Consider the following 27395-nt stretch of genomic DNA (forward strand, 5'->3'; position numbering starts at 1 on the left):
ACGATAAAGAGAGAGAGGCATAACACTAACACCAGCTCCAAGATCGCATAAAGCAGTTCTAACATAATTCCCTTTAATGCAGCAAGGTATAGTGGGCACTCCGGGATCACCTAGTTTCTTAGGAGTTCCACCCTTGAAGGTATAATTAGCAAGCATGGTGGAAATCTCAACCTCAGGTATCTTCCGTTTATTAGTCACAATATCTTTCATGTACTTAACGTAAGGAGACATTTTGAGCATATGTGTCAAACGCATTTGCAAAAAGACATGTCTAATCATTTCAACAAAGCGCTCAATATCTTCATCATCCTTTTTCTTAGATGGTTTGGGGGGAAAGGGCATGGGTTTCTGAACCCATGGTTCTCTTTCTTTACCATGCTTCCTAGCAATAAAGTCGTTCTTATCATATCTCCTGTTCTTAGGTTGTGGGTTATCAAGATCAACACTAGGTTCAATCTCCACATCCTTATCATTACTAGGTTGAGCATCAACATTAACACCACTATCAATATTATCAGTAGGCTCATGTTCATCACCAGATTGTGTTTCAGCATTAGAAATAGAGACATCATTTGGATTCTCGGGTGTAACAGCAACAGGTTTGCTAGCATGCAAGTTCTTATCATCTTTCTTTTTCTTCCTAATACCAGGGTGACTAGTTGCCTCAGTGTTAACTCCTTGAGAATCTTATTCAATTCTCTTAGGATGGCCCTCGGGATACAAAGGTTCCTGAGTCATTCTACCACCTCTAGTGACGACTCTAACAGAATTGTCATTCAACTCATTGAGCAAGTCATTTTGAGCCTTAAGTACTTGTTCTACTTGAGTAGTGACCATAGAGGCATGTTTACTCAAAAGCTTAAGATCGTTGACATTTCTATCCACACACAGACTTATATGATTAATCATTCGAGCATTTTGTTCCAATTGTCTGCTAACATAATCATTGAAACTTTGTTGTTTGGCAACGAAGTTATCAAATTCATCTAAGCATAAGCTAGCAGGTTTATCATAAGGAATATCACTCTCATTGAATCTACGAAGATAATTTACCTCTACTACCCGTGTCGGGTTATCAAGACCATGTATTTCTTCAATAGGTGGTAGATTCTTAACATCTTCAGATTTAATACCTTTCTCTTGCATAGATTTCTTGGCTTCTTGAATATCTTTAGGACTCAGGAATAGAATACCTCTTTTCTTCGGAGTTGTCTTCGGAGGTGGTTCGGGCATAGTCCAACCATTATCATTTCTCAAGATATTATTCAATAGAATTTCAGCTTGTTGCACCGTTCTTTCCCTGAAAACACAACCAGCACAACTATCTAGGTGGTCCCTAGAAGCATCAGTTAGTCCATTATAAAAGATATCAAGTATTTCATTCTTCTCAAGAGGGTGATCAGGCAAAGCATGAAGTAACTGGACAAGCCTCCCCCAAGCTTGTGGGAGACTCTCTTCTTCAACTTGCACAAAGTTATATATATCCTGCAAGGCAGCTTGTTTCTTATGGGCAGGAAAATATTTCTTAGAGTAGTAGTATATCATATCCTCGGGACTACGCACACAACCAGGAGAAAGAGAAGTAAACCAAGTCTTAGCATCACCCTTTAGCGAGAAAGGAAACAACTTAAGGATACAGTAATGGCGAATTTTCTCCTCACTCGTGAATAGGGTGGCTATATCATTCAGCTTAGTAAGATGTGCTACAACCGTTTCAGACTCATAACCATTAAAAGGATCAGATTCAACCAAAGTGATCAACTCACGATCAAAAGAGAATTCATAATCCTTATCGGTAACAAAGATGGGTGAAGTACCAAACTTAGGTTCGTATTTCATTCTAGCATTCAGAGATTTTTCTTTCCACTTGCGCAATAAATTCTCGAGATCATAGCTATCTTTACAAGCAAGAAAGTCTTCAGCTACCTCTCCCTCCATAACATAACCTCAGGTATAATAGGCAATTCATATCTAGGAGAGCTAGTTCTAACAGGTGGAACATCAAGTTCTACTTCAATAATTTCATCAGTTTCAGAAGTATCATGGCATTCAGGAGCAACTCTAGCAATTTGTGCATCAAGAAATGCACCCAGTGGCAAAGCAGTATCAAGCAAATCATCATCATAAGCATCATGGATAGCATAAGTAGCATCATCAAGCACAGGTGACACATTAGAATTTCTAGTAGGTGGTGGTGTCGCAAATTTACTCATAACTGAAGGTGAATCAAGTGCAGAGCTAGATGGCAGTTCCTTACATGTTCTCATAGTTGAGGGCAAGACTTTAGTTTTTGGATCTCTCAGATTCCTCATAGTGATCAACAGACATAAATCCCAAGTGACTCAGAGAATAGAGCTATGCCTCCCCGGCAACGGCGCCTGAAAATAGTCTTCATAACCCACAAGTATAGGGGATCACAACAGTTTTCGAGGGTAGAGTATTCAACCCAAATTTTTTGATTCGACACAAGGGGAAGCCAAAGAATATTCTTGAGTATTAGCAGTTGAGTTGTCAATTCAACCACACCCGAAAGACTTAGTATCTGCAGCAAAGTTTCAGTAGCAGAGTAGTGTGATAGTAATGGTAGCAGCGGTAACATTAGCAGTAATGACAGCAGTAGCGGTAAGGTAACTTAGCAAGGACCAGTAGGAAAAGACTCGTAGGCATTGGATCGGTGATGGATAATTTTGTCGGATGACATTCATCATGTAACAATTATAACATGGGAGAGATATGTAACTAGCTCCAGTTCGTCAATGTAATGTAGGCATGTATTTCGTATTTAGTCATACGTGCTTATGGAAAAGAACTTGCATGACATCTATTGTCCATCCCTCCCGTGGCAGCGGGGTCCTAATGGAAACTAAGGGATATTAAGGTATCCTTTTAATAGAGAACTGGAACAAAGCATTAGCGCATAGTGAATACATGAACTCCTCATACTATGGTCATCTCCGGGAGTGGTTCCGACTATTGTCACTCCGGGGTTGCCGGGTCATAACACATAGTTGGTGACTACAACTTGCAAGATAGGATCAAGAACACACATATATTGATGAAAACATAATAGGTTCAGATCTGAAATTATGGCAATCGGGACCTAGTGACAAGCATTAAGCATAGCAAAGTAGTAGCAACATCAATCTTAGAACATAGTGGATACTAGGGATCCAACCCCATCAAAACTAACTCGATTACATGATAGATCTCATCCGACCCATCACCGTTCAGCAAGCCTACGATGAGATTACTCATGAACGTTGAAGAGCATCATGGAATTGGCAATGAAGGATGGTTGGTGATGACGACGGCGACGATTTCCCCTCTCCGGAGCCTAGAACAGACTCCACATCTGCCCTCCAGAGGAAGAACGGGTGGCGGCGGCGGCTCCGTATCGCAAAACGCGATGAACTCTTCTCTATTAATTTTTTCCGGGCAAGAGAGAATATATAGAGCTGGAGTTGGAGGCTGCCGAGCCACGAGGGCCTCACAAGCCTGCCAGGCGCGGCCGGGGGGGGGCGCCTCCTAGGCTTGTGGGCTCCTGGCTCTGTCCCTCCAGGTAATTCTTGCGCCAGTATTTTTATATATTCCACAAGAAATCCTCGTAAATTTCCAGGTCATTCCGACAACTATTATTTCTGCACAAAAACAAAACCATGGCAATTCTGCTGAAAACAGCGTTAGTCCGGGTTAGTTCCATTCAAATCATGCAAATTAGAGTCCAAAACAAGGGCAAAAGAGATTGGAAAAGTAGATACGATGGAGATGTATCAACCGCCTCCACGCAAGGACCTCACCGTCCCTCATCTTCCTCTCCATCTCCCTCTCGTGCTCTCTCCTTCCATGGATCTCCTCAAGCTCTCTCTCTCTCTCTGTGTCCTCTTTTACCAGGGAGATGAATGTGGAGCCGCCCCATGGAGATCTATTGTCGGTCGCCTTTGAATAGTTCCGACGACCATGAGTGCCGCCCTCCTTCGCGCTAAGGCCTGGCCTCGTCCCCACCTCCCGGCCTCGCCTGCTATAGTATCCGCTGTAGGGTAACGTAGCATAAATTCAAAATTTTCCTACGCATATTCAGATCTTCCTATGGAGAGACCAGCAACGAGAGAGGGGTAAGAGCATCTTCATACCTTTGAAGATCGCTAAGCGGAAGCGTTGCTAGAACGCGGTTGATGGAGTCGTACTCGCAGCGATTCCGATCTAGTGCCGAACTACGGCACCTCCGCGTTCAACACACGTGCAGCCCGGTGACGTCTCCCGCACCTTGATCCAGCAAGGAGGAGGGAGAGGTTGGGGAAGAACTCCAGCAGCACGACGGCGTGGTGTCGATGGAGAGAAGAGGTCTCCCGGCAGGGCTTCGCCAAGCACCGGCAGAGAGGACGAGGGAGAGGAGCGGGGCTGCGCCGAGAGAGAGGAAAAACCGTGTGTCTCAATGGCCAAAAGTGCCCGATATATATAGGGGGAGGGGAGAGGGGGTGCCACCCCTAGGGTTCCCACCCTAGGGGTGCGGCAGCCCCCCCCCCCCCCCAGATGGGAGGTGCGGCGGCCAGAAGGGGAAGGAGGGGGTGGCGCACCATCTGGTGGGCCTTAGGCCCACCTGGCCTAGGGTTTGCCCCCCCCCCCTTTTCTCTCCCTTGCGCTATGGGCTGAGTGGGGAGGCGCACCAGCCCACCTAGGGGCTGGTTCCCACCCCCACTTGGCCCACCTTATCTCCCGGGTCGTTGCCCCCCTTCGGTGGTCCCTCGGGGCCACCTCCGGTGGTCCCGGTGGTCCCGGTTACCGGTGATGCCCGAAACACTTCCGGTATCCGAAACCATCCGTCCTATATATCAATCTTTACCTCCGGACCATTCCGGAGCTGCTCGTGACATCCGGGATCTCATCCGGGACTCCGAACAAATTTCGGTAACCTCGTATAACAATTCCCTATAACCCTAGCGTCATCGAACCTTAAGTGTGTAGACCCTACGGGTTCGGGAGACAGGCAGACATGACCGAGACACCTCTCTGGCCAATAACCATCAGCGGGGTCTGGATACCCATGGTGGCTCCCACTTGCTCCACGATGATCTCATCGGATGAACCACGATGTCAAGGATTCAATCAATCCCATACACGATTCCCTTTGTCTGTCGGTATAGAACTTGCCCGAGATTCGATCATCGGTATACCTATACCTTGTTCAATCTCGTCACCGGTAAGTCTCTTTACTCGTTCCGTAGCACGTCATCGTGTGACTAACTCCTTAGTCACATTGAGCTCATGGTGATCTTCTACCGAGTGGGCCTAGAGATACCTCTCCGTCACACGGAGTGACAAATCCCGATCTTGATTCGTACCAACCCAACAGACACTTTCGGAGGTACCCGTAATGCACCTTTATAGTCACCCAGTTACCTTGTGACGTTTGATACACCCAAAGCACTCCTACGGTATCCGGGAGTTGCACAATCTCACGGTCGAAGGAAAAGATACTTGACATTAGAAAAGCTTTAGCATACGAACAATACGATCTAGTGCTAGGCTTAGGATTGGGTCTTGTCCATCACATCATTCTCCCAATGATGTGATCCCGTTATCAATGACATCTAATGCCCATGATCAGGAAACCATGATCATCTATTGACTAACGAGCTAGCCAACTAGAGGCTTGCTAGGGACACATTGTGATCTATTTATTCACACATGTATTACTGTTTCCTGTTAATACAATTATAGCATGAACAATAGACGATTATCATGAACAAGGAAATATGATAATAACCATTTTATTATTGCCTCTCAGGCATATTTCCAACAGTCTCCCACTTGCACTAGAGTCAATAATCTAGTTACATTGTGATGTATCGAACACCCATAGCATTATGGTGTTGATCATGTTTTGCTCGTGGAAGAGGTTTAGTCAACGGGTCTACAATATTCAGATCCGTGTGTACTTTACAAATATCTATCACTCCACTCTGGACATGGTCCTGGATGGAGTTGTAGCGGCGCTTGATGTGCTTCGTCTTTCGGTGAAACCCGGGCTCCTTGGCTATGGCAATGGCTCCAGTGTTATCACCGAAGAGTGTCATAGGACCCGACGCGCTTGGAACCACTCCAAGGTCGGTGATGAGCTCCTTCATCCAAATTCCTTCATGAGCCGCTTCTGAAGCAGCTATGTACTCCGCTTCACATGTAGATGCTGCCACGACTTCTTGCTTGCTGCTGCACCAGCTCACTGCCCCACCATTCAACACATATACGTATCCGGTCTGTGACTTAGAGTCATCCGGATCTGTGTCGAAGCTAGCGTCGACGTAACCCTTTACGACGAGCTCTTCGTCACCTCCATAAACGAGAAACATTTCCTTAGTCCTTTTCAGGTACTTAAGGATATTCTTGACCGCTGTCCAGTGTTCCGTACCGGGATTACTTTGGTACCTCCCTACCAAACTTATGGCAAGGTTTATATCAGGTCTAGTACACAGCATGGCATACATTAGAGAGCCCACGGCTGAAGCGTAGGGGACAGAACTCATCTTCTCTCTATCTGCTGCCGTGGTCGGCGACTGAGTCTTACTCAATCTCATACCTTGCAAAACTGGCAAGAACCCTTTCTTTGAGTTTTCCATATTGAACTTCTTCAATATCTTGTCAAGGTATGTACTTTGCGAAAGACCTATGAGGCGTCTCGATCTATCCCTATAGATGTTGATGCCTAATATGTATGCAGCTTCTCCAAGGTCCTTCATTGAAAAACTCTTGTTCAAATAGGCCTTTATGCTCTCCAACATCTCTATATTATTCCCCATCAATAATATGTCATCCACATATAGTATGAGGAAAGCTACAGAGCTCCCTCTCACTTTCTTGTACAGACAGGCTTCTCCGTAAACCTGTATGAACCCAAACGCTTTAATCACCTCATTAAAGCGAATGTTCCAACTCCGAGATGCTTGCACCAGCCCATAGATGGAGCGCTGGATCTTGCACACTTTGTTAGCAACCTTAGGGTCGACAAAACCTTCTGGTTGCATCATATACAACTCTTCCTTAAGGTTCCCGTTAAGGAACGCTGTTTTGACGTCCATTTGCCAAATTTCATAATCATAAAAGGCGGCAATTGCTAACATGATTCGGACTGATTTCAGCTTCGCTACGGGAGAGCAATTCTCTTCGTAGTCAACTCCTTGAATTTGTGGAAAACCCTTTGCGACAAGTCGAGCTTTGTAAACGGTTACATTACCGTTTGCATCAGTCTTCTTCTTGAAGATCCATTTATTTTCTATGGCTCGCTGGTCATCGGGCAAGTCCACCAAAGTCCATACTTTGTTCTCATACATGGATCCTATCTCGGATTTCATAGCCTCAAGCCATTTGTTGGAATCCGGGCCCACCATTGCTTCTTCATAGTTCGAAGGTTCACCGTTGTCTAACAACATGATTTCCATCATAGGGTTGCCGTACCACTCTGGTGCGGAGCGTGCCCTTGTGGACCTTCGCAGTTCAGTAGTAACTTGATCCGAAGCTTCATGATCATCATCATTAACTTCCTCTTCAGCCGGTGTAGGCGCCAGAGGAACAACTTCCCGCGCTGCGCTACTTTCCTGTTTGAGAGGGGGTGTAATTACCTCATCAAGTTCTACCTTCCTCCCACTTACTTCTTTCGAGAGAAACTCTTTCTCTAGAAAGGATCCGTTCTTGGCAACAAAGGTTTTACCTTCGGATCTAAGATAGAAGGTATACCCAATAGTTTCCTTAGGGTATCCTATGAATACGCATTTCTCCGCTTTGGGTTCGAGCTTTTCTGGTTGAAGTTTCTTCACATAAGCATCGCAGCCCCAAACTTTAAGAAACGACAACTTAGGTTTCTTGCCAAACCATAGTTCATACGGTGTCGTCTCAACGGATTTAGATGGTGCCCTATTTAAAGTGAATGCTGCAGTTTCTAATGCGTATCCCCAAAATGATAGCGGTAAGTCGGTGAGAGACATCATAGATCGTACCATATCTAATAAAGTGCGATTACGACGTTCAGACACTCCGTTGCGCTGCGGTGTGCCAGGCGGCGTCAGTTGTGAAACGATTCCACACTTCCTTAGGTGTGTGCCAAACTCTTGACTCAAATATTCTCCTCCACGATCAGATCGTAGACATTTAATTTTTCTGTCACATTGATTCTCAACCTCACTCTGAAATTCCTTGAACTTTTCAAACGTCTCAGATTTGTGCTTCATCAAGTAGATATACCCATACCTACTCAAATCATCAGTGAGAGTGAGAACATAATGATAACCACCGCGAGCTTCAACGTTCATTGGACCACACACATCAGTATGTATTATTTCCAATAAGTCGGTTGCTCTCTCCATTATTCATGAGAATGGAGTCTTAGTCATCTTGCCCATGAGGCACGGTTCGCATGTGTCAAATGATTCAAAGTCAAGAGACTCTAATAGTCCATCAGTATGGAGCTTCTTCATGCGCTTAACGCCGATATGACCAAGGCGGAAGTGCCACAAGTATGTGGGACTATCATTATCAACTTTGCATCTTTTGGTACTCACACTATGAATATGTGTAACATCACGATCGAGATTCATCAAGAATAAACCATTCACCAGCGGAGCATGACCATAAAACATATCACTCATATAAATAGAACAACCATTATTCTCTGACTTAAATGAGTAGCCGTCTCGCATTAAGCAAGACCCTGATACAATGTTCATGCTTAAAGCTGGTACTAAATAACAATTATTAAGGTTTAAAACTAATCCCGACGGTAGATGTAGAGGTAGCGTGCCGACGGCGATCACATCGACCTTTGAACCATTCCCGACGCGCATCGTCACCTCGTCCTTGGCCAGTCTCCGCTTATTCCGCAGTTCCTGCTTTGAGTTGCAAATGTGAGCAACGGCACCGGTATCAAATACCCAGGAGCTACTACGAGCGTTGGTAAGGTACACATCAATAACATGTATATCACATATACCTTTAACGTTGCCGGCCTTCTTGTCCGCTAAGTATTTGGGGCAGTTCCGCTTGCAGTGACCCTTTCCCTTGCCATAGAAGCACTCAGTCTCAGGCTTGGGTCCATTCTTTTTCTTCTTCCCGGCATCTGGCTTACCGGGTGCAGCAACAGCTTTGCCGTCTTTTTTGAAGTTCTTCTTACCCCTGCCTTTCTTGAAACTAGTGGTCTTGTTGACCATCAACACTTGATGCTCCTTCTTGATTTCTACTTCTGCAGACTTGAGCATCGAGTACAACTCGGGAATGGTCTTCTCCATCCCTTGCATGTTGTAGTTAAGCACAAAGCCTTTGTAGCTTGCTGGGAGAGACTGGAGGATTCTGTCAATTATAGCATCATCCGGAAGTTTGACTCCAAGTGAAGTCAGACGACCGTGTAACCCAGACATTTTGAGTATGTGCTCACTGACAGAACTGTTCTCCTCCATCTTACAGCTAAAGAACTTGTCGGAGACTTCATATCTCTCGACACGGGCATGAGCTTGAAAAACTAGCTTCAGCTCCTGGAACATCTCATATGCCCCGTGTTGCTCAAAACGCCTTTGGAGCCCCGTTTCTAAACAGTATAACATGCCACACCTGACCAGAGAGTAGTCATCACTCCGCGTTTGCCAGACGTTCAGAATGTCCTGGGCTGCTGCGGGAGCGGGAGGGTCACCTAGCGGCGCATTAAGGACATAAGCCTTTTTAGCAGCTTCAAGGATGAGCTTCAAGTTGCGAACCCAGTCCGCATAGTTGCTACCATCATCTTTCAGCTTGTTTTTCTCTAGGAATGCGTTGAAATTGAGGTTGACGTTGGACATCTACAATATTTATAAAGACAACTTTTAGACTAAGTTCATGACAATTAAGTTCATTTAATCAAATTAAGTATGAACTCCCACTTAAATCGACATCCCTCTAGTCATCTAAGTGATACATGATCCATGTTGACTAACCCGTGTCCAATCATCACGTGAGACGGACAGGTCACCATGGTGAGCAACTTCATGCTGATCGTATTCAACCATACGACTCATGTTCGACCTTTCGGTCTCTTGTATTCGAGGTCATGTATGTACATGCTAAGCTCGTCGAGTCAACCTAGGTGTTTCGTGTGTGTAAATCTGGCTTACACCCGTTGTATGCGAACGTTAGAATCTATCACACCCGATCATCACGTGGTGCTTCGAGACAACGAACCTTCGCAACGGTGCACACTTAGGGGAATACGTTCTCGAAATTTTAAGAGGGATCATCTTATTATGCTACCGTCGTTCTAAGCAATAAGATGTAAAACATGATAAACATCACAATGCAATCATATAGTGACATGATATGGCCATTATCATCTTTGCTCTTTCGATCTCCATCTTCGGGCATCACATGATCATCATCGTCACCGGCGTGACACCATGATCTCCATCATCATGATCTCCATCATCGTGTCTCCGTGAAGTCGTCACGCCAACTACTACTATCACTACTACTATAGCTAACCGTTAGCAATGAAGTAAAAGTAGTAAGCACATGGCGTCGCATCTCATACAATAAATTAAGACAACTCCTATGGCTCCTGCCGGTTGTCATACTCATCGACATGCAAGTCGTGAAACCTATAACAATAACATGATCATCTCATACATCATACATGCAACATCACAACTTTGGCCATATCACATCACATGTCAAACCCTACAAAAACAAGTTAGACGTCCTCTAATTGTTGTTGCAAGTTTTACATGGCTGATTTGGGTTTCTAGCAAGAACGCCTTCTTACCTACATGACAGCCACAAAGATGATATGCCAAAGCTATTTACCCTTCATAAGGACCCTTTTCATCAAATCCAATCCGACTAGAGTAGGAGAGACAGACACCCGCTAGCCACCTTTATGCACGATGTGCATGTCTGTCGGTGGAACCAGTCTCACGTAAGTGTACATGTAAAGTCGGTCCGGGCCGCTTCATCCCACAATACCGCCGGAAAATAATAAGACTAGTAGCGGCAAGCAAATTGACAAATCATCGCCCACAACTTTTGTGTTCTACTCGTGCATAGAATCTACGCATAGAAAACCTGGCTCGGATGCCACTGTAGGGTAACGTAGCATAAATTCAAAATTTTCCTACGCATATTCAAATCTTCCTATGGAGAGACCAGCAATGAGAGAGGGGTAAGAGCATCTTCATACCTTTGAAGATCGCTAAGTGGAAGCATTGCTAGAACACGGTTGATGGAGTCGTACTCGCAGCGATTCCGATCTAGTGCCGAACTACGGCACCTCCGCGTTCAACACACGTGCAGCCCGGTGACGTCTCCCGCACCTTGATCCAGCAAGGAGGAGGGAGAGGTTGGGGAAGAACTCCAGCAGCACGACGGCATGGTGTCGATGGAGAGACGAGGTCTCCCGGCAGGGCTTCCCCAAGCACCGGCAGAGAGGAGGAGGGAGAGGAGCGGGGCTGCGCCGAGAGAGAGGAAAAACCGTGTGTCTCAATGGCCAAAAGTGCCCGATATATATAGGGGGAGGGGAGAGGGGGTGCCACCCCTAGGGTTCCCACCCTAGGGGTGCGGCAGCCCCCCCCCCCCCAGATGGGAGGTGCGGCGGCCAGAAGGGGAAGGAGGGGGTGGCGCACCATCTGGTGGGCCTTAGGCCCACCTGGCCTAGGGTTTGCCCCCCCCTTTTCTCTCCCTTGCACTATGGGCTGAGTGGGGAGGCGCACCAGCCCACCTAGGGGCTGGTTCCCACCCCCACTTGGCCCACCTTATCTCCCGGGGACGTTGCCCCCCTTCGGTGGTCCCCCGGGGCCACCTCCGGTGGTCCCGGTACGTTACCGGTGATGCCCGAAACACTTCCGGTATCCGAAACCATCCGTCCTATATATCAATCTTTACCTCCGGACCATTTCGGAGCTCCTCGTGACATCCGGGATCTCATCCGGGACTCCGAACAACTTTCGGTAACCTCGTATAACAATTCCCTATAACCCTAGCGTCATCGAACCTTAAGTGTGTAGACCCTACGGGTTCGGGAGACAGGCAGACATGACCGAGACACCTCTCTGGCCAATAACCATCAGTGGGGTCTGGATACCCATGGTGTCTCCCACTTGCTCCACGATGATCTCATCGGATGAACCACGATGTCAAGGATTCAATCAATCCCGTACACGATTCCCTTTGTCTGTCGGTATAGAACTTGCCCGAGATTCGATCGTCGGTATACCTATACCTTGTTCAATCTCGTTACCGGTAAGTCTCTTTACTCGTTCCGTAGCACGTCATCGTGTGACTAACTCCTTAGTCACATCGAGCTCATGATGATGTTCTACCGAGTGGGCCCAGAGATACCTCTCCGTCACACGGAGTGACAAATCCCGATCTTGATTCGTACCAACCCAATAGACACTTTCAAAGGTACCCGTAATGCACCTTTATAGTCACCCAGTTACGTTGTGACGTTTGATACACCCAAAGCACTCCTACGGTATCCGGGAGTTGCACAATCTCACGGTCGAAGGAAAAGATACTTGACATTAGAAAAGCTTTAGCATACGAACAATACGATCTAGTGCTAGGCTTAGGATTGGGTCTTGTCCATCACATCATTCTCCCAATGATGTGATCCCGTTATCAATGACATCTAATGCCCATGATCAGGAAACCATGATCATCTATTGACTAACGAGCTAGCCAACTAGAGGCTTGCAAGGGACACATTGTGATCTATTTATTCACACATGTATTACTGTTTCCTGTTAATACAATTATAGCATGAACAATAGACGATTATCATGAACAAGGAAATATGATAATAACCATTTTATTATTGCCTCTAGGGCATATTTCCAACACCCGCATCGGCCCTGCTTCTTCTCGCGGCTGAAGGAGCAACGAGCTAGCGCTGTCCTCCTCCGGATCGCCCCTACATCGGACACAGGGGTTCCATCCAGCCATCTCAGGCCCAAGGTGAGCGCCCAGCAACCCCTGCACACTTCCAACGAACGTGCACACATGTTTTTCTCTGCCCGAGCCGACGTTGACCCGCTCAGCCTCTAGCTCGATTCTATCCAGTGACATCTCTGTCTTCTGTTTTTAGTTTGTTTCAATTAGCGTCAAGGTGTGGTTCTTCTAGAGAAAAGCCTGTTGTGTATCAGTGTCTACTCGCAGCTTAGCTGGCCAGTGCATTCGTTTCCATCACGTGATCTGTGGTTCGAATCCCTGCATTTGTGTATTATTTTGCACTTTTTCGCCTCAGCCAGAGGATCAGCTCATGTTGTGTTATAAATGGATGAGGCCATTTGGTTAGAAGCTCTGTTCCTAGCTTGATGGCGGGTGCCACATGTTTCACCCGAGAGGTCTTGGGGTCAAATCCCATAGAGACCGAATTTGTCTTTGTTTTCTTTTCTTTTATTTTGCACCTAGTAGTATTTTGTTAGTTGTGCGTACCTCATATTCATGCCTTCGTCACATGGGAACCCGGTAACCGGGATCACCCATTCATTCTTTGACATCACACGCTCACAATTTGTTGGCATCGGTATCTTGTCGAGTTATCGGAACCAGAACGTATCGTGGATGTCATTTGCATGCATGTGGAATTCATGGCATAATATCATGTGTTGTACGTATCTCTCAACCATAGCTTCGTTCAATGTTCTTTTGTGTTAACCGGCTAGTATGTCATGTAGAATCACATGCTTCACCTCTTCCAATGTTTAACAACATTTAATATTGCCGTGAAAATAAACGAGTGTTAACTAAATAATTAAATGTAGAGTTCCATCAATATGCAACTCATTGCATATTGAGCTTCACTTAATGTGTAGTGTTTGATTGTTGTGAATTGCCATGACATGCCTTGCATAATTGAAATAGACATGCATCATATTAGGTTGTGCATCATATCATGCATATGTGTGGTGAATATCGTGTGTTGATTCTTGTTTCCGGTTTGCTTTGATTCGATAGAGCTCCGCAAGCGTGTCCGAATGTGAGGACCCATTCGACTACGACAGTTTGTCTTCTTCACGAAGTCGTTATTCTTCCAAGTGGGATATCAGGCAAGATGATCATTTCCCTAGATAACATTACTATCATTGCCATGCTAGTTGTTTCGCTTCTATCGTTATCTCTCGGTACCTACCACCTATTACATATCAGCCTCCCAACATTGCCATGAAAACCTTCAAATGTTCTACAACCTAGCAAACCACTGATTGGCTATGTTACTGCTTGCTCAACCATTTGATAGCATTGCTAGTTGCAGGTGCAGTTGCTTCCATGTGATAACATGGGTTCCTTGTTATATCACCATATTATAGCTAATTAATTTAATGCACCTATATACTAGGTAAAAGGTGGAAGGCTTTGCCTTCTAGCCTGGTGTTTTGTTCCACCTTTGCCATCTTAGTTTCAGCTACGGGTGTTATGTTCCATAAATGAGCGCTCCTAACATGCTTGGGGTTGTTATGGGACCCCCTTGATTTTAGTTTTGGGATAAAGCTCGTCTGGTAAGGCCCAACATTGATACTATATTTTCCCAACATAATAATTATGATAATACTGAAAACATAGGGCGTTATGAACCCGAGGAGTAATTATACATAATACAGGGAGGCCAGTGCTGGTGGTGCTGGTCCAAGCTAGAGCCGTTTGCGGGGCCAACCAAGGGAAACTCGAGAGATATCTATCAGGCCACCGTACGCCGTGCTTTCCCGTGGTGTCCTGAGAATGAGATACGCAGCTCCTATCGGGATCGTCGACACGCCGGGCGGCCTTGCTGGACCGTTTTACTTTTCTCGAGCATCTTGTGCGAGGGATTCTAAGGGTGCTTTAGGTTATCTTAAGGTTGAGGTTTTCCAATAGGAACCCGAGGAGATCACGGGTTTCCCTGATCAAGGTCATTCCGTCGCAGCGTGTGGTCATTTGTGATGGACTAGTTGGAGCACCCCTGCAGGGTTAAATCTTTCGGAAAGTTGTGCCCGCGTTTATGTGGCAACATGGAAACTTTGTTTTACATCCGGTTCTAGATAACTTGAAGTAAACTTAATTAAAACTTGCCAACTGAGTGTGTAACCACGACTGTCTCTTTCGTGAGCTCCTTCTCCGATCGAGGACACAGTGGGGTTATGTCTGATGTAAGTAGGTGTTCAGGATCATTCATTTGATCATCAGTAGTTCACGTCTGCTATGCGTAGATCATCCCCCTCTTATTCTTGTACTCGTAAGTTAGCCACCTCAAATAAATGCTTAGTCGCTTGCTACAGCCTCACCACTTAACCATACCTCACCAATTAAGCTTTGCTAGTCTTGATACCTTTGGAAATGAGGTTGTTGAGTCCCTGTGGCGCGCTGATTACTACAACACCAGTTGCAGGTACATGTAAAGAGTTACTTTGATGTGAGCGCGTTGATTGTGCCGTTTGGAGTTTCTTCTTCTTCTTCTTCTTCGATCTAGGATGGGTTCCATGCCGGCAGCCTGGGATAGCAAGGATGGACGTCGTTATTTTATTGTTTGTTTTCAGCCGTAGCCGGACCCTGCTCTTCTTCATGATGACTGTATATTGTTGTATTGATGTGAACCTGATGTAGCTTGTGGCGAGTGTAAGTCAATTCCATATACTTATATCTTCAGTACATGTACTTGTAACAATATCCATTCTTGCGAAATGACGAGATGCGTTTCTATCCCTGTCGAGGCCCTCACGCCAAAAATAAGGACATGACTGCATCTTGGGCATTGCAAGTTGGTATCAGAGCAGTATCGACCTAGGAGCCCCCTTGATTGATCGAACTTGGCCGAGTCGAGTCTAGTGAAAAACTGATTTGAGTCTAGTTATATATCGGAGAGTAGGATTCTTTTTTTCTCCTTTTCTATGCGCTTGTGAGGAATTTGACATAAGAATTTTAATTCTACTCCTTCTCTCACTCAAAAAAATTTAGGATCACGCAGATATTTTTGGAATCTATATGATGTCGATGTGACGGAGTTCTCACTTGGTGCCTCCTCGTGTGTTGATTTTATTCCGGTGAGTTGAGCTCCAAGGGATTCTTGAGCACATCGCTATCATTCAGATTTCTTAGTATCTCAGGATGGAGGATGTTCGAATTTGCTTCAATACTAGTACTAGAGAGAGGAGTCTGGCTTCCCCAGTACTGGTACACATAGGTCCGCATGTATCGTCATACTTAGTATCATTGCGATTACTAGGGTCTGAGATAGATGAGGTTCCGAGATTCTGGTTATGTGTTCACAAATGTGATACACTGGATTGGTTAGATGCTAGGAGTTGAGTGAAATTTTCTCCTTGTATTAGTGGACCCGATTGCATGACCAGAAATTTCGGGGCTTCTTAGGTGGGAATTCAAGTAGTTACTTATAGGACAATCTTCCAACAGATGCATGATGTGAGGTTGGGGTTCGACATCTAGTAGATTCGTTTGTTCACAGTCGTCTTACAACGGTTCTCGTTGTGTCTTAAAGAGTCCTTGTAGCTTGCTACGACTTGGGGACGCTTCGTATGTCGTGTGCACTACCTTGTACATAATGGCTACTGTAGGATAGAGCCCGCACGATCCTGTCCGCGAAAATATCAGACGAAATCCGTGTCATAAATTTGTTCTGGTTTATTTCGTAAGCCGCATCCTTTGTTTTGTTGGAACATGGTAATTCGAGTTGCTTCGATGTTAAATAGTGATTCATACCTTTCCAAGAGGTGTTCTCATATTTTTATGGGAATGCAATTTCTTTTTCTCAATCAAGTCGTCTTTTAAATTCTTCTCAACCGGAGTCGTCATGTCAATTCTTTTTAATCCGGTGTGCTTCTCTTCAAGTCAATTCTATCCTTTTTAAGATTTGCAAGATCAATCTCTCATTTCTTTCCGAAGTTCATGTCATCTGTCCCAAATTGTCTTTGTTTCCCGCCCTCCCTCCCTTTTTCTTCAAAGTTTCAGTTATCATCCAAGTGCATTTCAATTCATTGATGCTTCCACTGTCTTTTCTTTTCTCTCTTATCTTCCTCTCAATCTCTCTTTCAATTCGAGGATCCAGAGTGATTCATTGTGAAGATCCTGAGGAGTTTCAAGTTCTTCATTCTTCATTCTTGTTCTCTTTTCTGGTGGATTCAATTCAAGCTCTCGATGTTCATCATATAGTTTTCTTCTGTTTGATGATTCTTGTGCTAGAAATTCATATCAAGTCTTTCTTGTTTTTCATCTCTCTCTATTCTATCCACAGCGTTCAAGATACCTCAGAGCTTCTTGTTTTCGATCCTTTCAATTATTTTGAGGTTCCCACCTCATCTAGTTTTCATTTGTACTAGTGCAATCAATATTCTTAGCAATCCATTCATCCAGTGTTTTCTTTCAGCGGGCCCATAACCCATAGGTTCTTTCCCAGGATCTTATCAGGCTCTTGTAATCTTTCCCAGAGATCTCTAATTATTTTCAATTATGACGTAAATATGCATTCCATCAGTCGTATTCCTTCCTCAAGGTCAATCTGAATTGTTTCATCATTGGCTCAACTTTTCATATTCTTATTCCGGAGTTTCTTAGTTATTCTTGGTGGTATTCTCCTCATCATTTTCAGCTTGGAAGACCGAAGTAGTGTTTCTCTCAAATCTTGGTCCATTCTCTTGAAGTTCATCATTTCAGCTTTGTGTTATCATCTTGAATTCTTCTCGATCATGAGAAATCCCTTTCTTGCTATCCGGCGCATTTCAGGTTCGTTTCATTCCCGATCCTCCGAAGGCCATCATTTCAGAAGATTTCTTCATTCTCAGCTTTCAGCTTTCATTCTCAAATTCTTCTCAATTATTTTCTCTTCGTTCATCTCTCAATTATTCCGGTGCTTCATTCAAGTTTTTCTCTCAGGTGGAATATGATCTCTTCATTCTTAATGTGTTCTTCAAGATTCTTATTAGAGAACCTCAAGTATTCTTGGTCTTGCATTTCAAAGTGCAATTCTTCCTCCTTTTTCTTTTGAGGTGGTGTTATAGCATTCTTGTTAGTGAAGGAGTCTCGAAGAGATTTTGTTTCAAGAATTAGATATTTAAACCCACCGATTTTATGATCATGAGATATTTTCAAACCCATGGTTTCTTCATTGAGATATCTTGGTTTACCTAAAGCTTTGTCTAAGGATTGTTGCTATTATGGTGTTGCCATTAGTCTAAGTTTTCAATGTTTCCTCTTGGTGTAAGAAGTTTTCATATCTTGTTGCTCCCTATGAATCAATTGTTTTCCAATTGTGGGTGGTTGTCACCACATTGTTGAGATGGTTTTCATAAGTCCACTACAAAGCTTGTTCTTTCCGTTGATGGTCTGCCAACAACTCTGTTCAATTCTTCTTGCAAGGCTGCTTGTCAAATTCAATTGTGGTGGAAGTTGTCTTTCTCTTTTCAATCTTTTCTTCCCAATGATCTAGTTTCCGATCTCTTGTTTCCGGAGTTGTTGTCAGGTTGCTCTGTTTGGGCCAATCACCCCAGTTTGTCAAGATCATATTATTTCCTTATTTTTCAATTTAGTTGTTTTGTTGTGAATCTTTTCAAGATCTTTCAATCTTATCGAATGTTGCCCTATTACCTACCGAAGTGTTGCCGAAATTTCCTGTGAATTCTTTGCTTGTTTCTCATGTCATTCTTCATCTCCTTTCAACCTTTAAGTTTTGTTGGTTTCACTCATTTAAAACAGAATCAGCTAAGTTTTACCTCTTGCTATTTCTCGTCCTCTTCCCCTTTCATTCTTAGATCTCGGGGCGAGATCTCTTGTTAGTGTAGGACAGTTGTGACAACCTGAGACCGATGCTTCAGAAGATTCCCCTTTTATTCCGTTGCCCTCGTGCGATTAGATTTTCTATCACATTCATCATTGCATCAAGCGCATCATCCGTATTGCATCGGCACTACGTTGCCGCCTGTTTTCAAAACTTGCATTCGTTATTAGTTCCCGGTCCTCTCAGTTTTCCTCGTTGACCATTTTGAGACCAACCACACCCACGCGCCCGTGGCGTCATTAAAAATCTTGTTTTTAAAAGTGCATTCAAAATATTCAGGATTGGGTTGAAACTTGGCGTGCGGTCTTAGTTTAATGTAGGTAGGCTGCCTGCCAATTTTCGTCGCAATCATAGTCCGTTTGATAACCGAACCGTTAAACCTATAACGACACTATAGCTGGTCAATTCGTCAGACGTTTCGGTATTTTAAACTTTGTCGTTGGGTTTTCCGTTTCCCTCTCATATCCTCCTAGCCCCTGTGCACAGTGCACCGACCTGCCCACAACCTAGCCTGAAACTCCCCCCCCCCCCCCCCCCCCCGGGACACGAAAGTACGGTCGTAACCGTTGGGTCTCGATCAACCCCATTATACCCCAAACTGTCATGAGTTTTGCAATTGGACTCCCTAGCCTATTTTTTCTCGACCACCCAATTACGATTGGATGGTGTTGATAGCCCCTATGTGAAATCCACTTGCTGTATATAGGCCCACCTAGTCCAAAATCAGACCAAAAAACTAGTTTCTAGGGATCCTCCCGTGTCCCATCCGCGTACGGCCACACACAGAAAGCCCTTGTGCCCGCGTCGTCCTCCCATGTTTCGATCCAGAGGAATCAAGAGCGGACGGAGGAGCTCCTCTCATGCCCGAGCTTCGTGGAACCCCGCGTCATCCCCGCCCTTCGCGTTCGGCCGCTCCGATAACCAGCCGCCGCTCGCCGGAGCAATAAACCAGCAGCAGCTCCCGCTACACCCTGCTACTTCGGCCTCCAGCGTGACCTCACCGGTGACCGCCGCCAGGCAAGGACCTCGTCGTCCCTCTCCTTCCTCTCCATCTCCCTCTCGTGCTCTCTCCTTCCCTAGATCCCCTCAAGCTCTCTCTCTCTCTGTCCTCTTTTACCAGGGAGATGAACGCGGAGCCGCCCCATGGAGCTCCGTTGTCGGTCGCTTCTGGTCAGTTACGATGACCACGAGTGCCGCCCTCCTTCGCGCTAAGGCCTGGCCTCATCCCCGCCTCCCGACCTCCCGTCCTCGCTTGCCGGAGTCCCCACATCGCCCCTGCATCTGACACAGGGATTCCAGCCAACCTTCTCAGGGACAAGGTGAGCGCCCAGCAGCCCCTGCACACTTCCAACGAACGTGCACTCAAGTTTTTCTCCGCCCTAGCCGGCGTTGACCCACTCAGTCTCTGGTTCGATTCGACCCAGCGACATCCCTGCCTTCTGTTTTTTAGTTTGTTTCAGTTTGCGACAAGGTGTGGTTCTTCTAGAGAAAACCCCGTTGTGAATCAGTGTCTACTCGTAGCTCAGCTCGTCAGTGCATTAGTTTCCACCACGAGGTATGTGGTTCGAATCCCTTCATTTACATATTATTTTGCACTTTTTCGCCTCAGCGAGAGGATCAACTCCTGTTGTGTTATAAACGAACGAGGACATTTGGTTAGAAGCTCTCTTCCTAGCTTGATGGCTGGCGCCACAAGTTTCACCCAAGAGGTCTTGGGGTCAAAACCCATAGAGACCGAATTTGTCTGTGTTTTTTTTTTAATTTTCTTTTGCACCTCGTAGTATTTTTTTAATTGTGCGTACCCCATATTCATGCCTCTGGTGTCACAGCCCTAGTTTTACTTTGCTTGCCAAGCATTCATGCATGCATATTTAAATTCTTTAGCATTTGAAATGGGGAAATGATCAAGCCTCGGGAACCAAAATTTTGTGAAATATGCAATATAAAAATTCCTTCAAATAGTTCCAGGAAAATGTCCCTCATTTTCCAATAAATTATTGGCATGATATAAAGTTGTCAACCAATACTTTTGGATCACGGAAACATTTATTTTGCACCTTTGATTTAATCTAACAATTATTTGCAATGGAAGTATATTGCTATATATAAAATATAGTTCCATAATTCCTGAAAAAAATGTGTGGCATTAGATAATTTTATTATGCCACCTAAAAATATTATCAGGGTTTTATAAAAATGATTTGAACTATTTTCAAATCAAAACAAATGTGAGAAAAGGAAATAAAAGAATCAAAAGGAAAATAAAAAAGAGCAGGAAGGCTTACCTGGCGCTCCTGCGAGGCCCAGCTCACCACAGGCCTCCCTGTCGTCTTCCTCCTCCTGCCAGTAGGCACAAGAGAAGGCGAGCACGGTGGCAGCTCTTGGCGCCACCTACTGCTTCGCCGTGGAGCCTCCCCCTTGCCTCCCCGAGCCAGCAACCCCCCTCCTCTCCCTTATCTCCTCCTCCTCTCTCCATTTCCCTCTTCTCCCTGGTTTTCCTCTCCCCCCCCCTCACTGCCATTGCCGAGCTCGAGCTCGAGCTCGCCACCGTCCTCCGGCCGCAGCAGCGCCCCCTGAGCAGCCCATCGTCCACGCATCGTCGAGCCGCTCCTCCCCGCCGGACGAATCGAGCCGCAGCGCCCTGTCGCGTCGCCGTCGTCACCGTTTTCCCCTCCGGCCACCGAAGACCGCCGTCGTCGATCCAGCCTGCCCCGAGCAAGCTGACCCCCCCCCCCCATCGTCACCACCGTGAGCTCACCGTTCTTTCCCCCCATTTTCCCATGCTCTCCCGTGCCCCTAGCCGCAGCCCCGTCGAGGCCGAGCTCCGGCCGCCGCGCGCCTCGTCGCCGGTGCCACCTCCGGCCGCCCCAGCTCCTCTGCGATGCCCTGCTAGAGCGGCCGCTCTGCCAGCTCTCTGTAGCCGCAAACCGCGTGCAAAATGGTCCTATGTAGCGCCGGTTAGGGCACCTCCAGCGAGCCCTCCGCTGCGGTTTGGTCGCCATCGGCCAACTCCGGTGGGGGCCGACATGGCTGGTCATTAGGGCCTAATCCCCCTCCCCAGAGACACTGCCACAGGGCCCCACGCCTGGTCAAACCCCAATTAGGGGCTGCTCAGTGCGGGTTTAGCCCTAGGTCACTGACGAGTGGGCCCCACTAGTCAGGTTTGACCTAGACCGGCTGGTTGACGTGCTGACTTAGGGATGACATCAGCCTCACGCAGTAAATCAATTTCTGGTTTTAAATAATTTTAGAAAAATAGCAAAACTTTGAAAACTCATAGAAATTAAAATATAACTCGGATGAAAATAATTTATATATGAAAAATTATCAGAAAAATGCAAGGAATCCAATGGTACCATTTGCATGCATGTTTAAACTATTTAAACTTGCTGAATAGGCATATAAATGCTTATATTTGGAGTTTAGAATTGATATATATTGATCAAATAAACCCCAGTTAACTTGTGATCACTTGCATTAGATAAAACCAGCATAATGTTAACATGCCATGCTCATGCATCATTGTGAAGCATTTGTCGTGCCTAATTTGTTCTCTGTTGATTTTATTGATAGATCTTGCGAGATGTAGTTATCACCGACATCAAAGAACACCTGAGTTCTTGTGATCAACAGGCAAGCAAAACCCCCTTGAGCATTCCGATACAATCCCACTCTCTCGCTCTTGCTCTCATTTCAATGCATTAGGACATAAAGATTCAACAGCTACCTATGTTACGGTAGATGAACCCATTCCTTTGCATGACCTATCTTTGTCACAGTAAATAGCTAAACCAAGCAACCTAGCATACCTGGTAGATGCTTGAGCCATGTTGTGCCATTACCCTGATATGCTTGCTATGCTTAGAGTTGAGCTGGTCTGATCATCTGGATGATGAATTGGAATGATCAAGTCCTACAGATGAGAGTTAAGTGTGTGAACCTGTTTTGGTAAAGGTAGCGATGAGAGGCCATGTAGGAGTACGTTGTGGGTTGTCTCATTGATACCGCACTTAGGACCTAAGCTCTTGTGTTGGTGTTCCAAGACTAGATACTACCACACATTGGGTTCCGGTAACTCGACCCCTCTCGGCCTATTAACTACTTTGTTCTCAGTCAGGAGTCACATTAGTTCGAAATGTTCATAGGTTGTGGCACGACCTGGTAAGTGGATGAATGGTCTAACCGAGACCGGATTGGGGCCCTGCTCACGTCGTTTGAGGCCATATTGGAAATCTCGGCCGGACTTCCATTATGGGTTCCAACTCAGATAGGCGACTGCCTTGGGCGTGAGTCATTGTAGGTTAATGTCTGTGGCCGACTCCCTCGCTGGGCTTCCACTTGAAGGTTGCCGAGGTGCTTGTTTTATGTGCACATGGCGATAAGTGGCGGGAGCATGTGTGGCGAAGTACACCCCTGCAGGGTAATTATCTATTCGAATAGTCGCGTCCTCGGATATGGACTACTTGGATACTTACATGGTTCATAGATAACTTTAACGGATACTTTAAAATGGTCCAGATAAGTGTGAGTGCTATGGATGGCCTTCTCGTAGGATGATGAGAGAGGATCCATGGTGGTGTATTGATGTGGTGGATATGTGGACTCATGTGCGCTCTCTCGTAGGGAGACGAGAGAGGTATAAAACATTGTTGTAGTTTAGGATAGCCAATGGTCAAAGCTGGTTTTTTTGCAGTAATCCCCACAATCCCGTTCATTGATACATGTTGCATATGTAGTTAGTTCTAATGTAAGTCCTTCTGAGTACCTTCGTACTCACTATTTTTTATTTTCATTTTTGCAGAGATAGACGTTGTGCTCTCTACGTTTTCCTGTTGTCGTTAACATCGATGGAATAGCTTGGGAACCCAGATAGTGGTCTGGCTCCTATGGTAGGGTCGTTGTAGCTTTTCAGGCTCTTCCAGCCGCTTTTAATAGATATCTGTACCTAGACATGTAACTTCCGTTTGATGCTTGTATGCTCTGAATGTTGGGTCATGTGACCCCTCTATTTGTAACATTATACTATGTTGGCTCTTCGGAGCTTATTAAGTAAATCATGAGTCATAGAGTTATGTTGTGATGCCATTGTTGTATCTACACATATCATGCATATTGTGTGTATGATTGAAATGCATTGGTATGTGTGGGATTCGACACCTAGTTGTGAGCGTGTAGTAGTACTCTTTACAGGAAAATGCCTCTTTGTGCTTCCACCGAGCCTTGGTAGCTTGCTACTACTCCAGACACATTGATTGACCGACATGTATCCTTCTCTGCTGTTGTGTCTGTCCCCTTGGGGAAATGTCACGCGGTGTAATGGAGTCCATGTAGCTCGCTATGACTCGTCTACACACGCTGTTGACCGACACCTGCTTTGCTGGGTTATGTATGCATGTCCGTGTACAGATGTGCCACTTGGGTTTATAACTAGCCATGTCGACCCGGGTTCTCTGACATATAATTCTTGGCGACATAGTCATATACGTGAGCCAAAAGGCGTAAACGGTCTCGGCCAAGGTAAGGTGGCAGCTGTGGTGATTACCGTGCGCGAGGCCACAAAGTGATATGATGTGTTCCAAGCTGGAATTTTATGGCTTAGGATCGGGGTCCCGACGGCGTTGGTATCAGAGCTTGACTGTTTGTAGGATTACCAAGCCAAACTAGTCGATGTTGAGTCTAGTAACACTATAGTTATATAAGGGAATTGATTGTGGAAAGGGAACATAGATTCTTTTACTTCTTTCCTCAAGTCACTCTATTATGAGTCACCCTCTTCTCTTCTACGGGGATTAAGGACAAGACTTCTTACCTATCTGCTAGGATGACGAGTTACTGAACCATTGACTTATAGGATGGTCAGGTGTCAAACATGTTTCCATCGGAATTGTGAGAAGTGATGCCTATGTTCTTGCTGCACCTTGAATCCATGATGTTGAGTTGTTATGTTGCCCAAATCTCTTGCAGGTTGCCTCATATTTCAAGCTGGTATAGCCGTTATGTTGTCTGATTTTTCCTAGGATTGTGGTGTTTTAGCGTTCTTCCTTGTTCCTGAACCCTGGTTGTTTCCTTCAGGATGTCGCGAGTAATCCGGAATTCTGCTGGTCGTGGTATGAACCATGGAGATGGTAGGGATGAAGAAGGTCCTCGCGATCCGCCTTTGATGACAGAGGTTATGTTAGAAATTGAGAGGAACAAGCGTGCCACCAACCGTCTATTGGAGCACATTGAGCAGAATACAGCCCATCAACACAATGAGCTAGTATCCATCAGAGACTTCATCAAATTGAATCTTCCCACCTTCCATCATTCCAATGAGCCACTAGATGCAGATGATTGGCTCCGAAGTATCAACAACAAGCTGCACTATGCAAACATGGCTGAAGGAGACAAGGTTACTTATGCCACATATCACCTTGAAGATTCTGCTAGTCTATGGTGGGAGAACTTTGAGGCCATGCGTCCTGCAGGCCAAGTTACTTCATGGAAGGAGTTCTGTGAAGCTTTTCGTGAGCATCATATTCCGCAGGCCATGATAGATCGGAAGCAAGAGGAGTTTTGCAATTTGTCTCAAGACAAGATGGATGTGGTTGCTTATAGTTGTGAGTTTGGACGCCTCACGCGTTATGCACCAGAAAAAGTATCCACAGATGCCAAGAATCAAGCTAGATTCAGGAAAGGTCTTAACCCAAAGCTTCACCATGATCTCAGTCTGCATGAGTTCATCAGTTTCGAGGTTCTTGTGAACAAAGCTATCCAAGCAGAGCAAGCAGAATGACCTACGAGGAATCTCGCAAGCACAACCGTGATGTTGGATCATCTTCAATTTCTATGTCTCAGAAGCGCAGGATATGGATCCCGAATGCAGCTCTTCCTCCGAGATATGTACCGAGGCCATCCTATGTGGCGCCTCGTTTGCCGATGCCAAGTGTTTCCCAAAACAACCTCGTCAACCAAGTGTTCAACCCAGATCCACGTCCTATTTATGGAGCATGCTTCAAGTGTAGCCGGCGAGGACACTATTCCAGGGATTGTCCTCTGCGTGGTTTTGTTCCACCCCATCAGGAATGGGTGTTGTTCGTTGCAAGCCGCCAACAAAGAAGCTTAATGAAAGGTTAGTTGCTCCAACTCGTGGATGTGTGCACCATGTATCTGCACAAGAAGCTCAAGATGATGATGATGTCGTGCTTAAGATGCTTCTTGTCAATTCTCTTCTAGTTACAGTTCTATTTGACTCAGGAGCATCCCACTCCTTCATCTCTGAACATTATGCCTCCTTGCATAACATTGCTTTCGAAGATATGCCCATCCCATTAGTAATTCAGGCTCCAGGTTCCAAATGGCAAACTAACGCAGTAAGCCATGGGAACCAAATCCTTGTTGATGATTTAGTATTCCTTGCTTCTCTGATAGCCCTCAAGACCTCAGATATCAATATCATTTTGGGGATGGACTTAATGACAGCTCATCATGCCAAAATTGATTGTTTCTCTAGGACTGTTCAGCTTACCCATCCTTCTGGCTAGATAGTCAATGTCTCGTCTGGTATTTCAAAACGCCAGATATATGCCCTCAATGTCAATCCTCTTCCAGACCTTGAAAACATTCCGGTAGTCCGTGACTTCTCGGATGTCTTTCCAGAAGAACTGCCAGGTGTTCCTCCTGATAGAGAAGTAGAACTTGTTCCAGGAACCGCTCCAATTGCTAGAAGACCCTATAAGATGTCTCCCCAAGAATTAGCTGAGCTTAAGATCCAACTCGATGAATCTTTGAAGAAAGGTTCCATCCGTCCTAGTTCTTCTCCTTGGGCTTGTCCTGTCCTTTTCGTCAAGAAGAAGGATGGTACGGATCGGCTGGTTGTAGATTATCGACCGGTTAATCTCGTCACGATAAAGAACAAATACCCGCTCCCTAGGATCAACGATCTATATGATCAGCTCGCTGGATCTGCAGTCTTTTCCAAGATGGATTTGAGATTAGGTTATCATAAAATAAAAATTAGGAACGGGGACATTCCTAAGACGACCTTTGTCACTCGTTATGGCCAATACGAGTACACCGTCATGTCCTTCGGTCCAACCAATGCCCCAGCCACCTTCTCTCCCTTAATGAATTCGATCTTCATGGAGTACTTGGACAAATTCGTCGTGGTTTATCTCGATGATATTCTCATTCACTCGAAGAACGAAGAAGAACATGCCAAGCATCTTAGGCTGGTATTGATGAAACTTCGAGAGCACCGCCTTTACGCCAAATTCTCTAAATGTGAATTTTGGTTGCCAGAAGTGATCTATTTAGGCCACGTAATTTCTGTGAAGGGTATTGCTGTCAATCCCGAGAGAGTTCAGGCCATTCTTGATTGGACTCCACCTGAATTGGTGAAGCAAGTTAGGAGTTTCCTTGGCTTAGCGAGCTATTGTCGCCGTTTCGTTCAGAACTCCTCCAAAGTTGCCAAACCTCTAACTGAACTCCTCAAGAAAGATAAGAAGTTCGAGTGGACCCCACAGTGTTAGGAAAGTTTTCCGAAGTTGAAAAGAGGACTGACTACTGCCCCGGTACTTGTGCCCCCGGATTTCACAAAGGACTTTATTATCTTCTGTGATGCCTCATGTCAAGGACTTGGATGCAT

Source organism: Hordeum vulgare, chromosome 2H (assembly GCF_904849725.1).
Source record: "Hordeum vulgare subsp. vulgare chromosome 2H, MorexV3_pseudomolecules_assembly, whole genome shotgun sequence".
NCBI lineage: Eukaryota > Viridiplantae > Streptophyta > Magnoliopsida > Poales > Poaceae > Hordeum > Hordeum vulgare.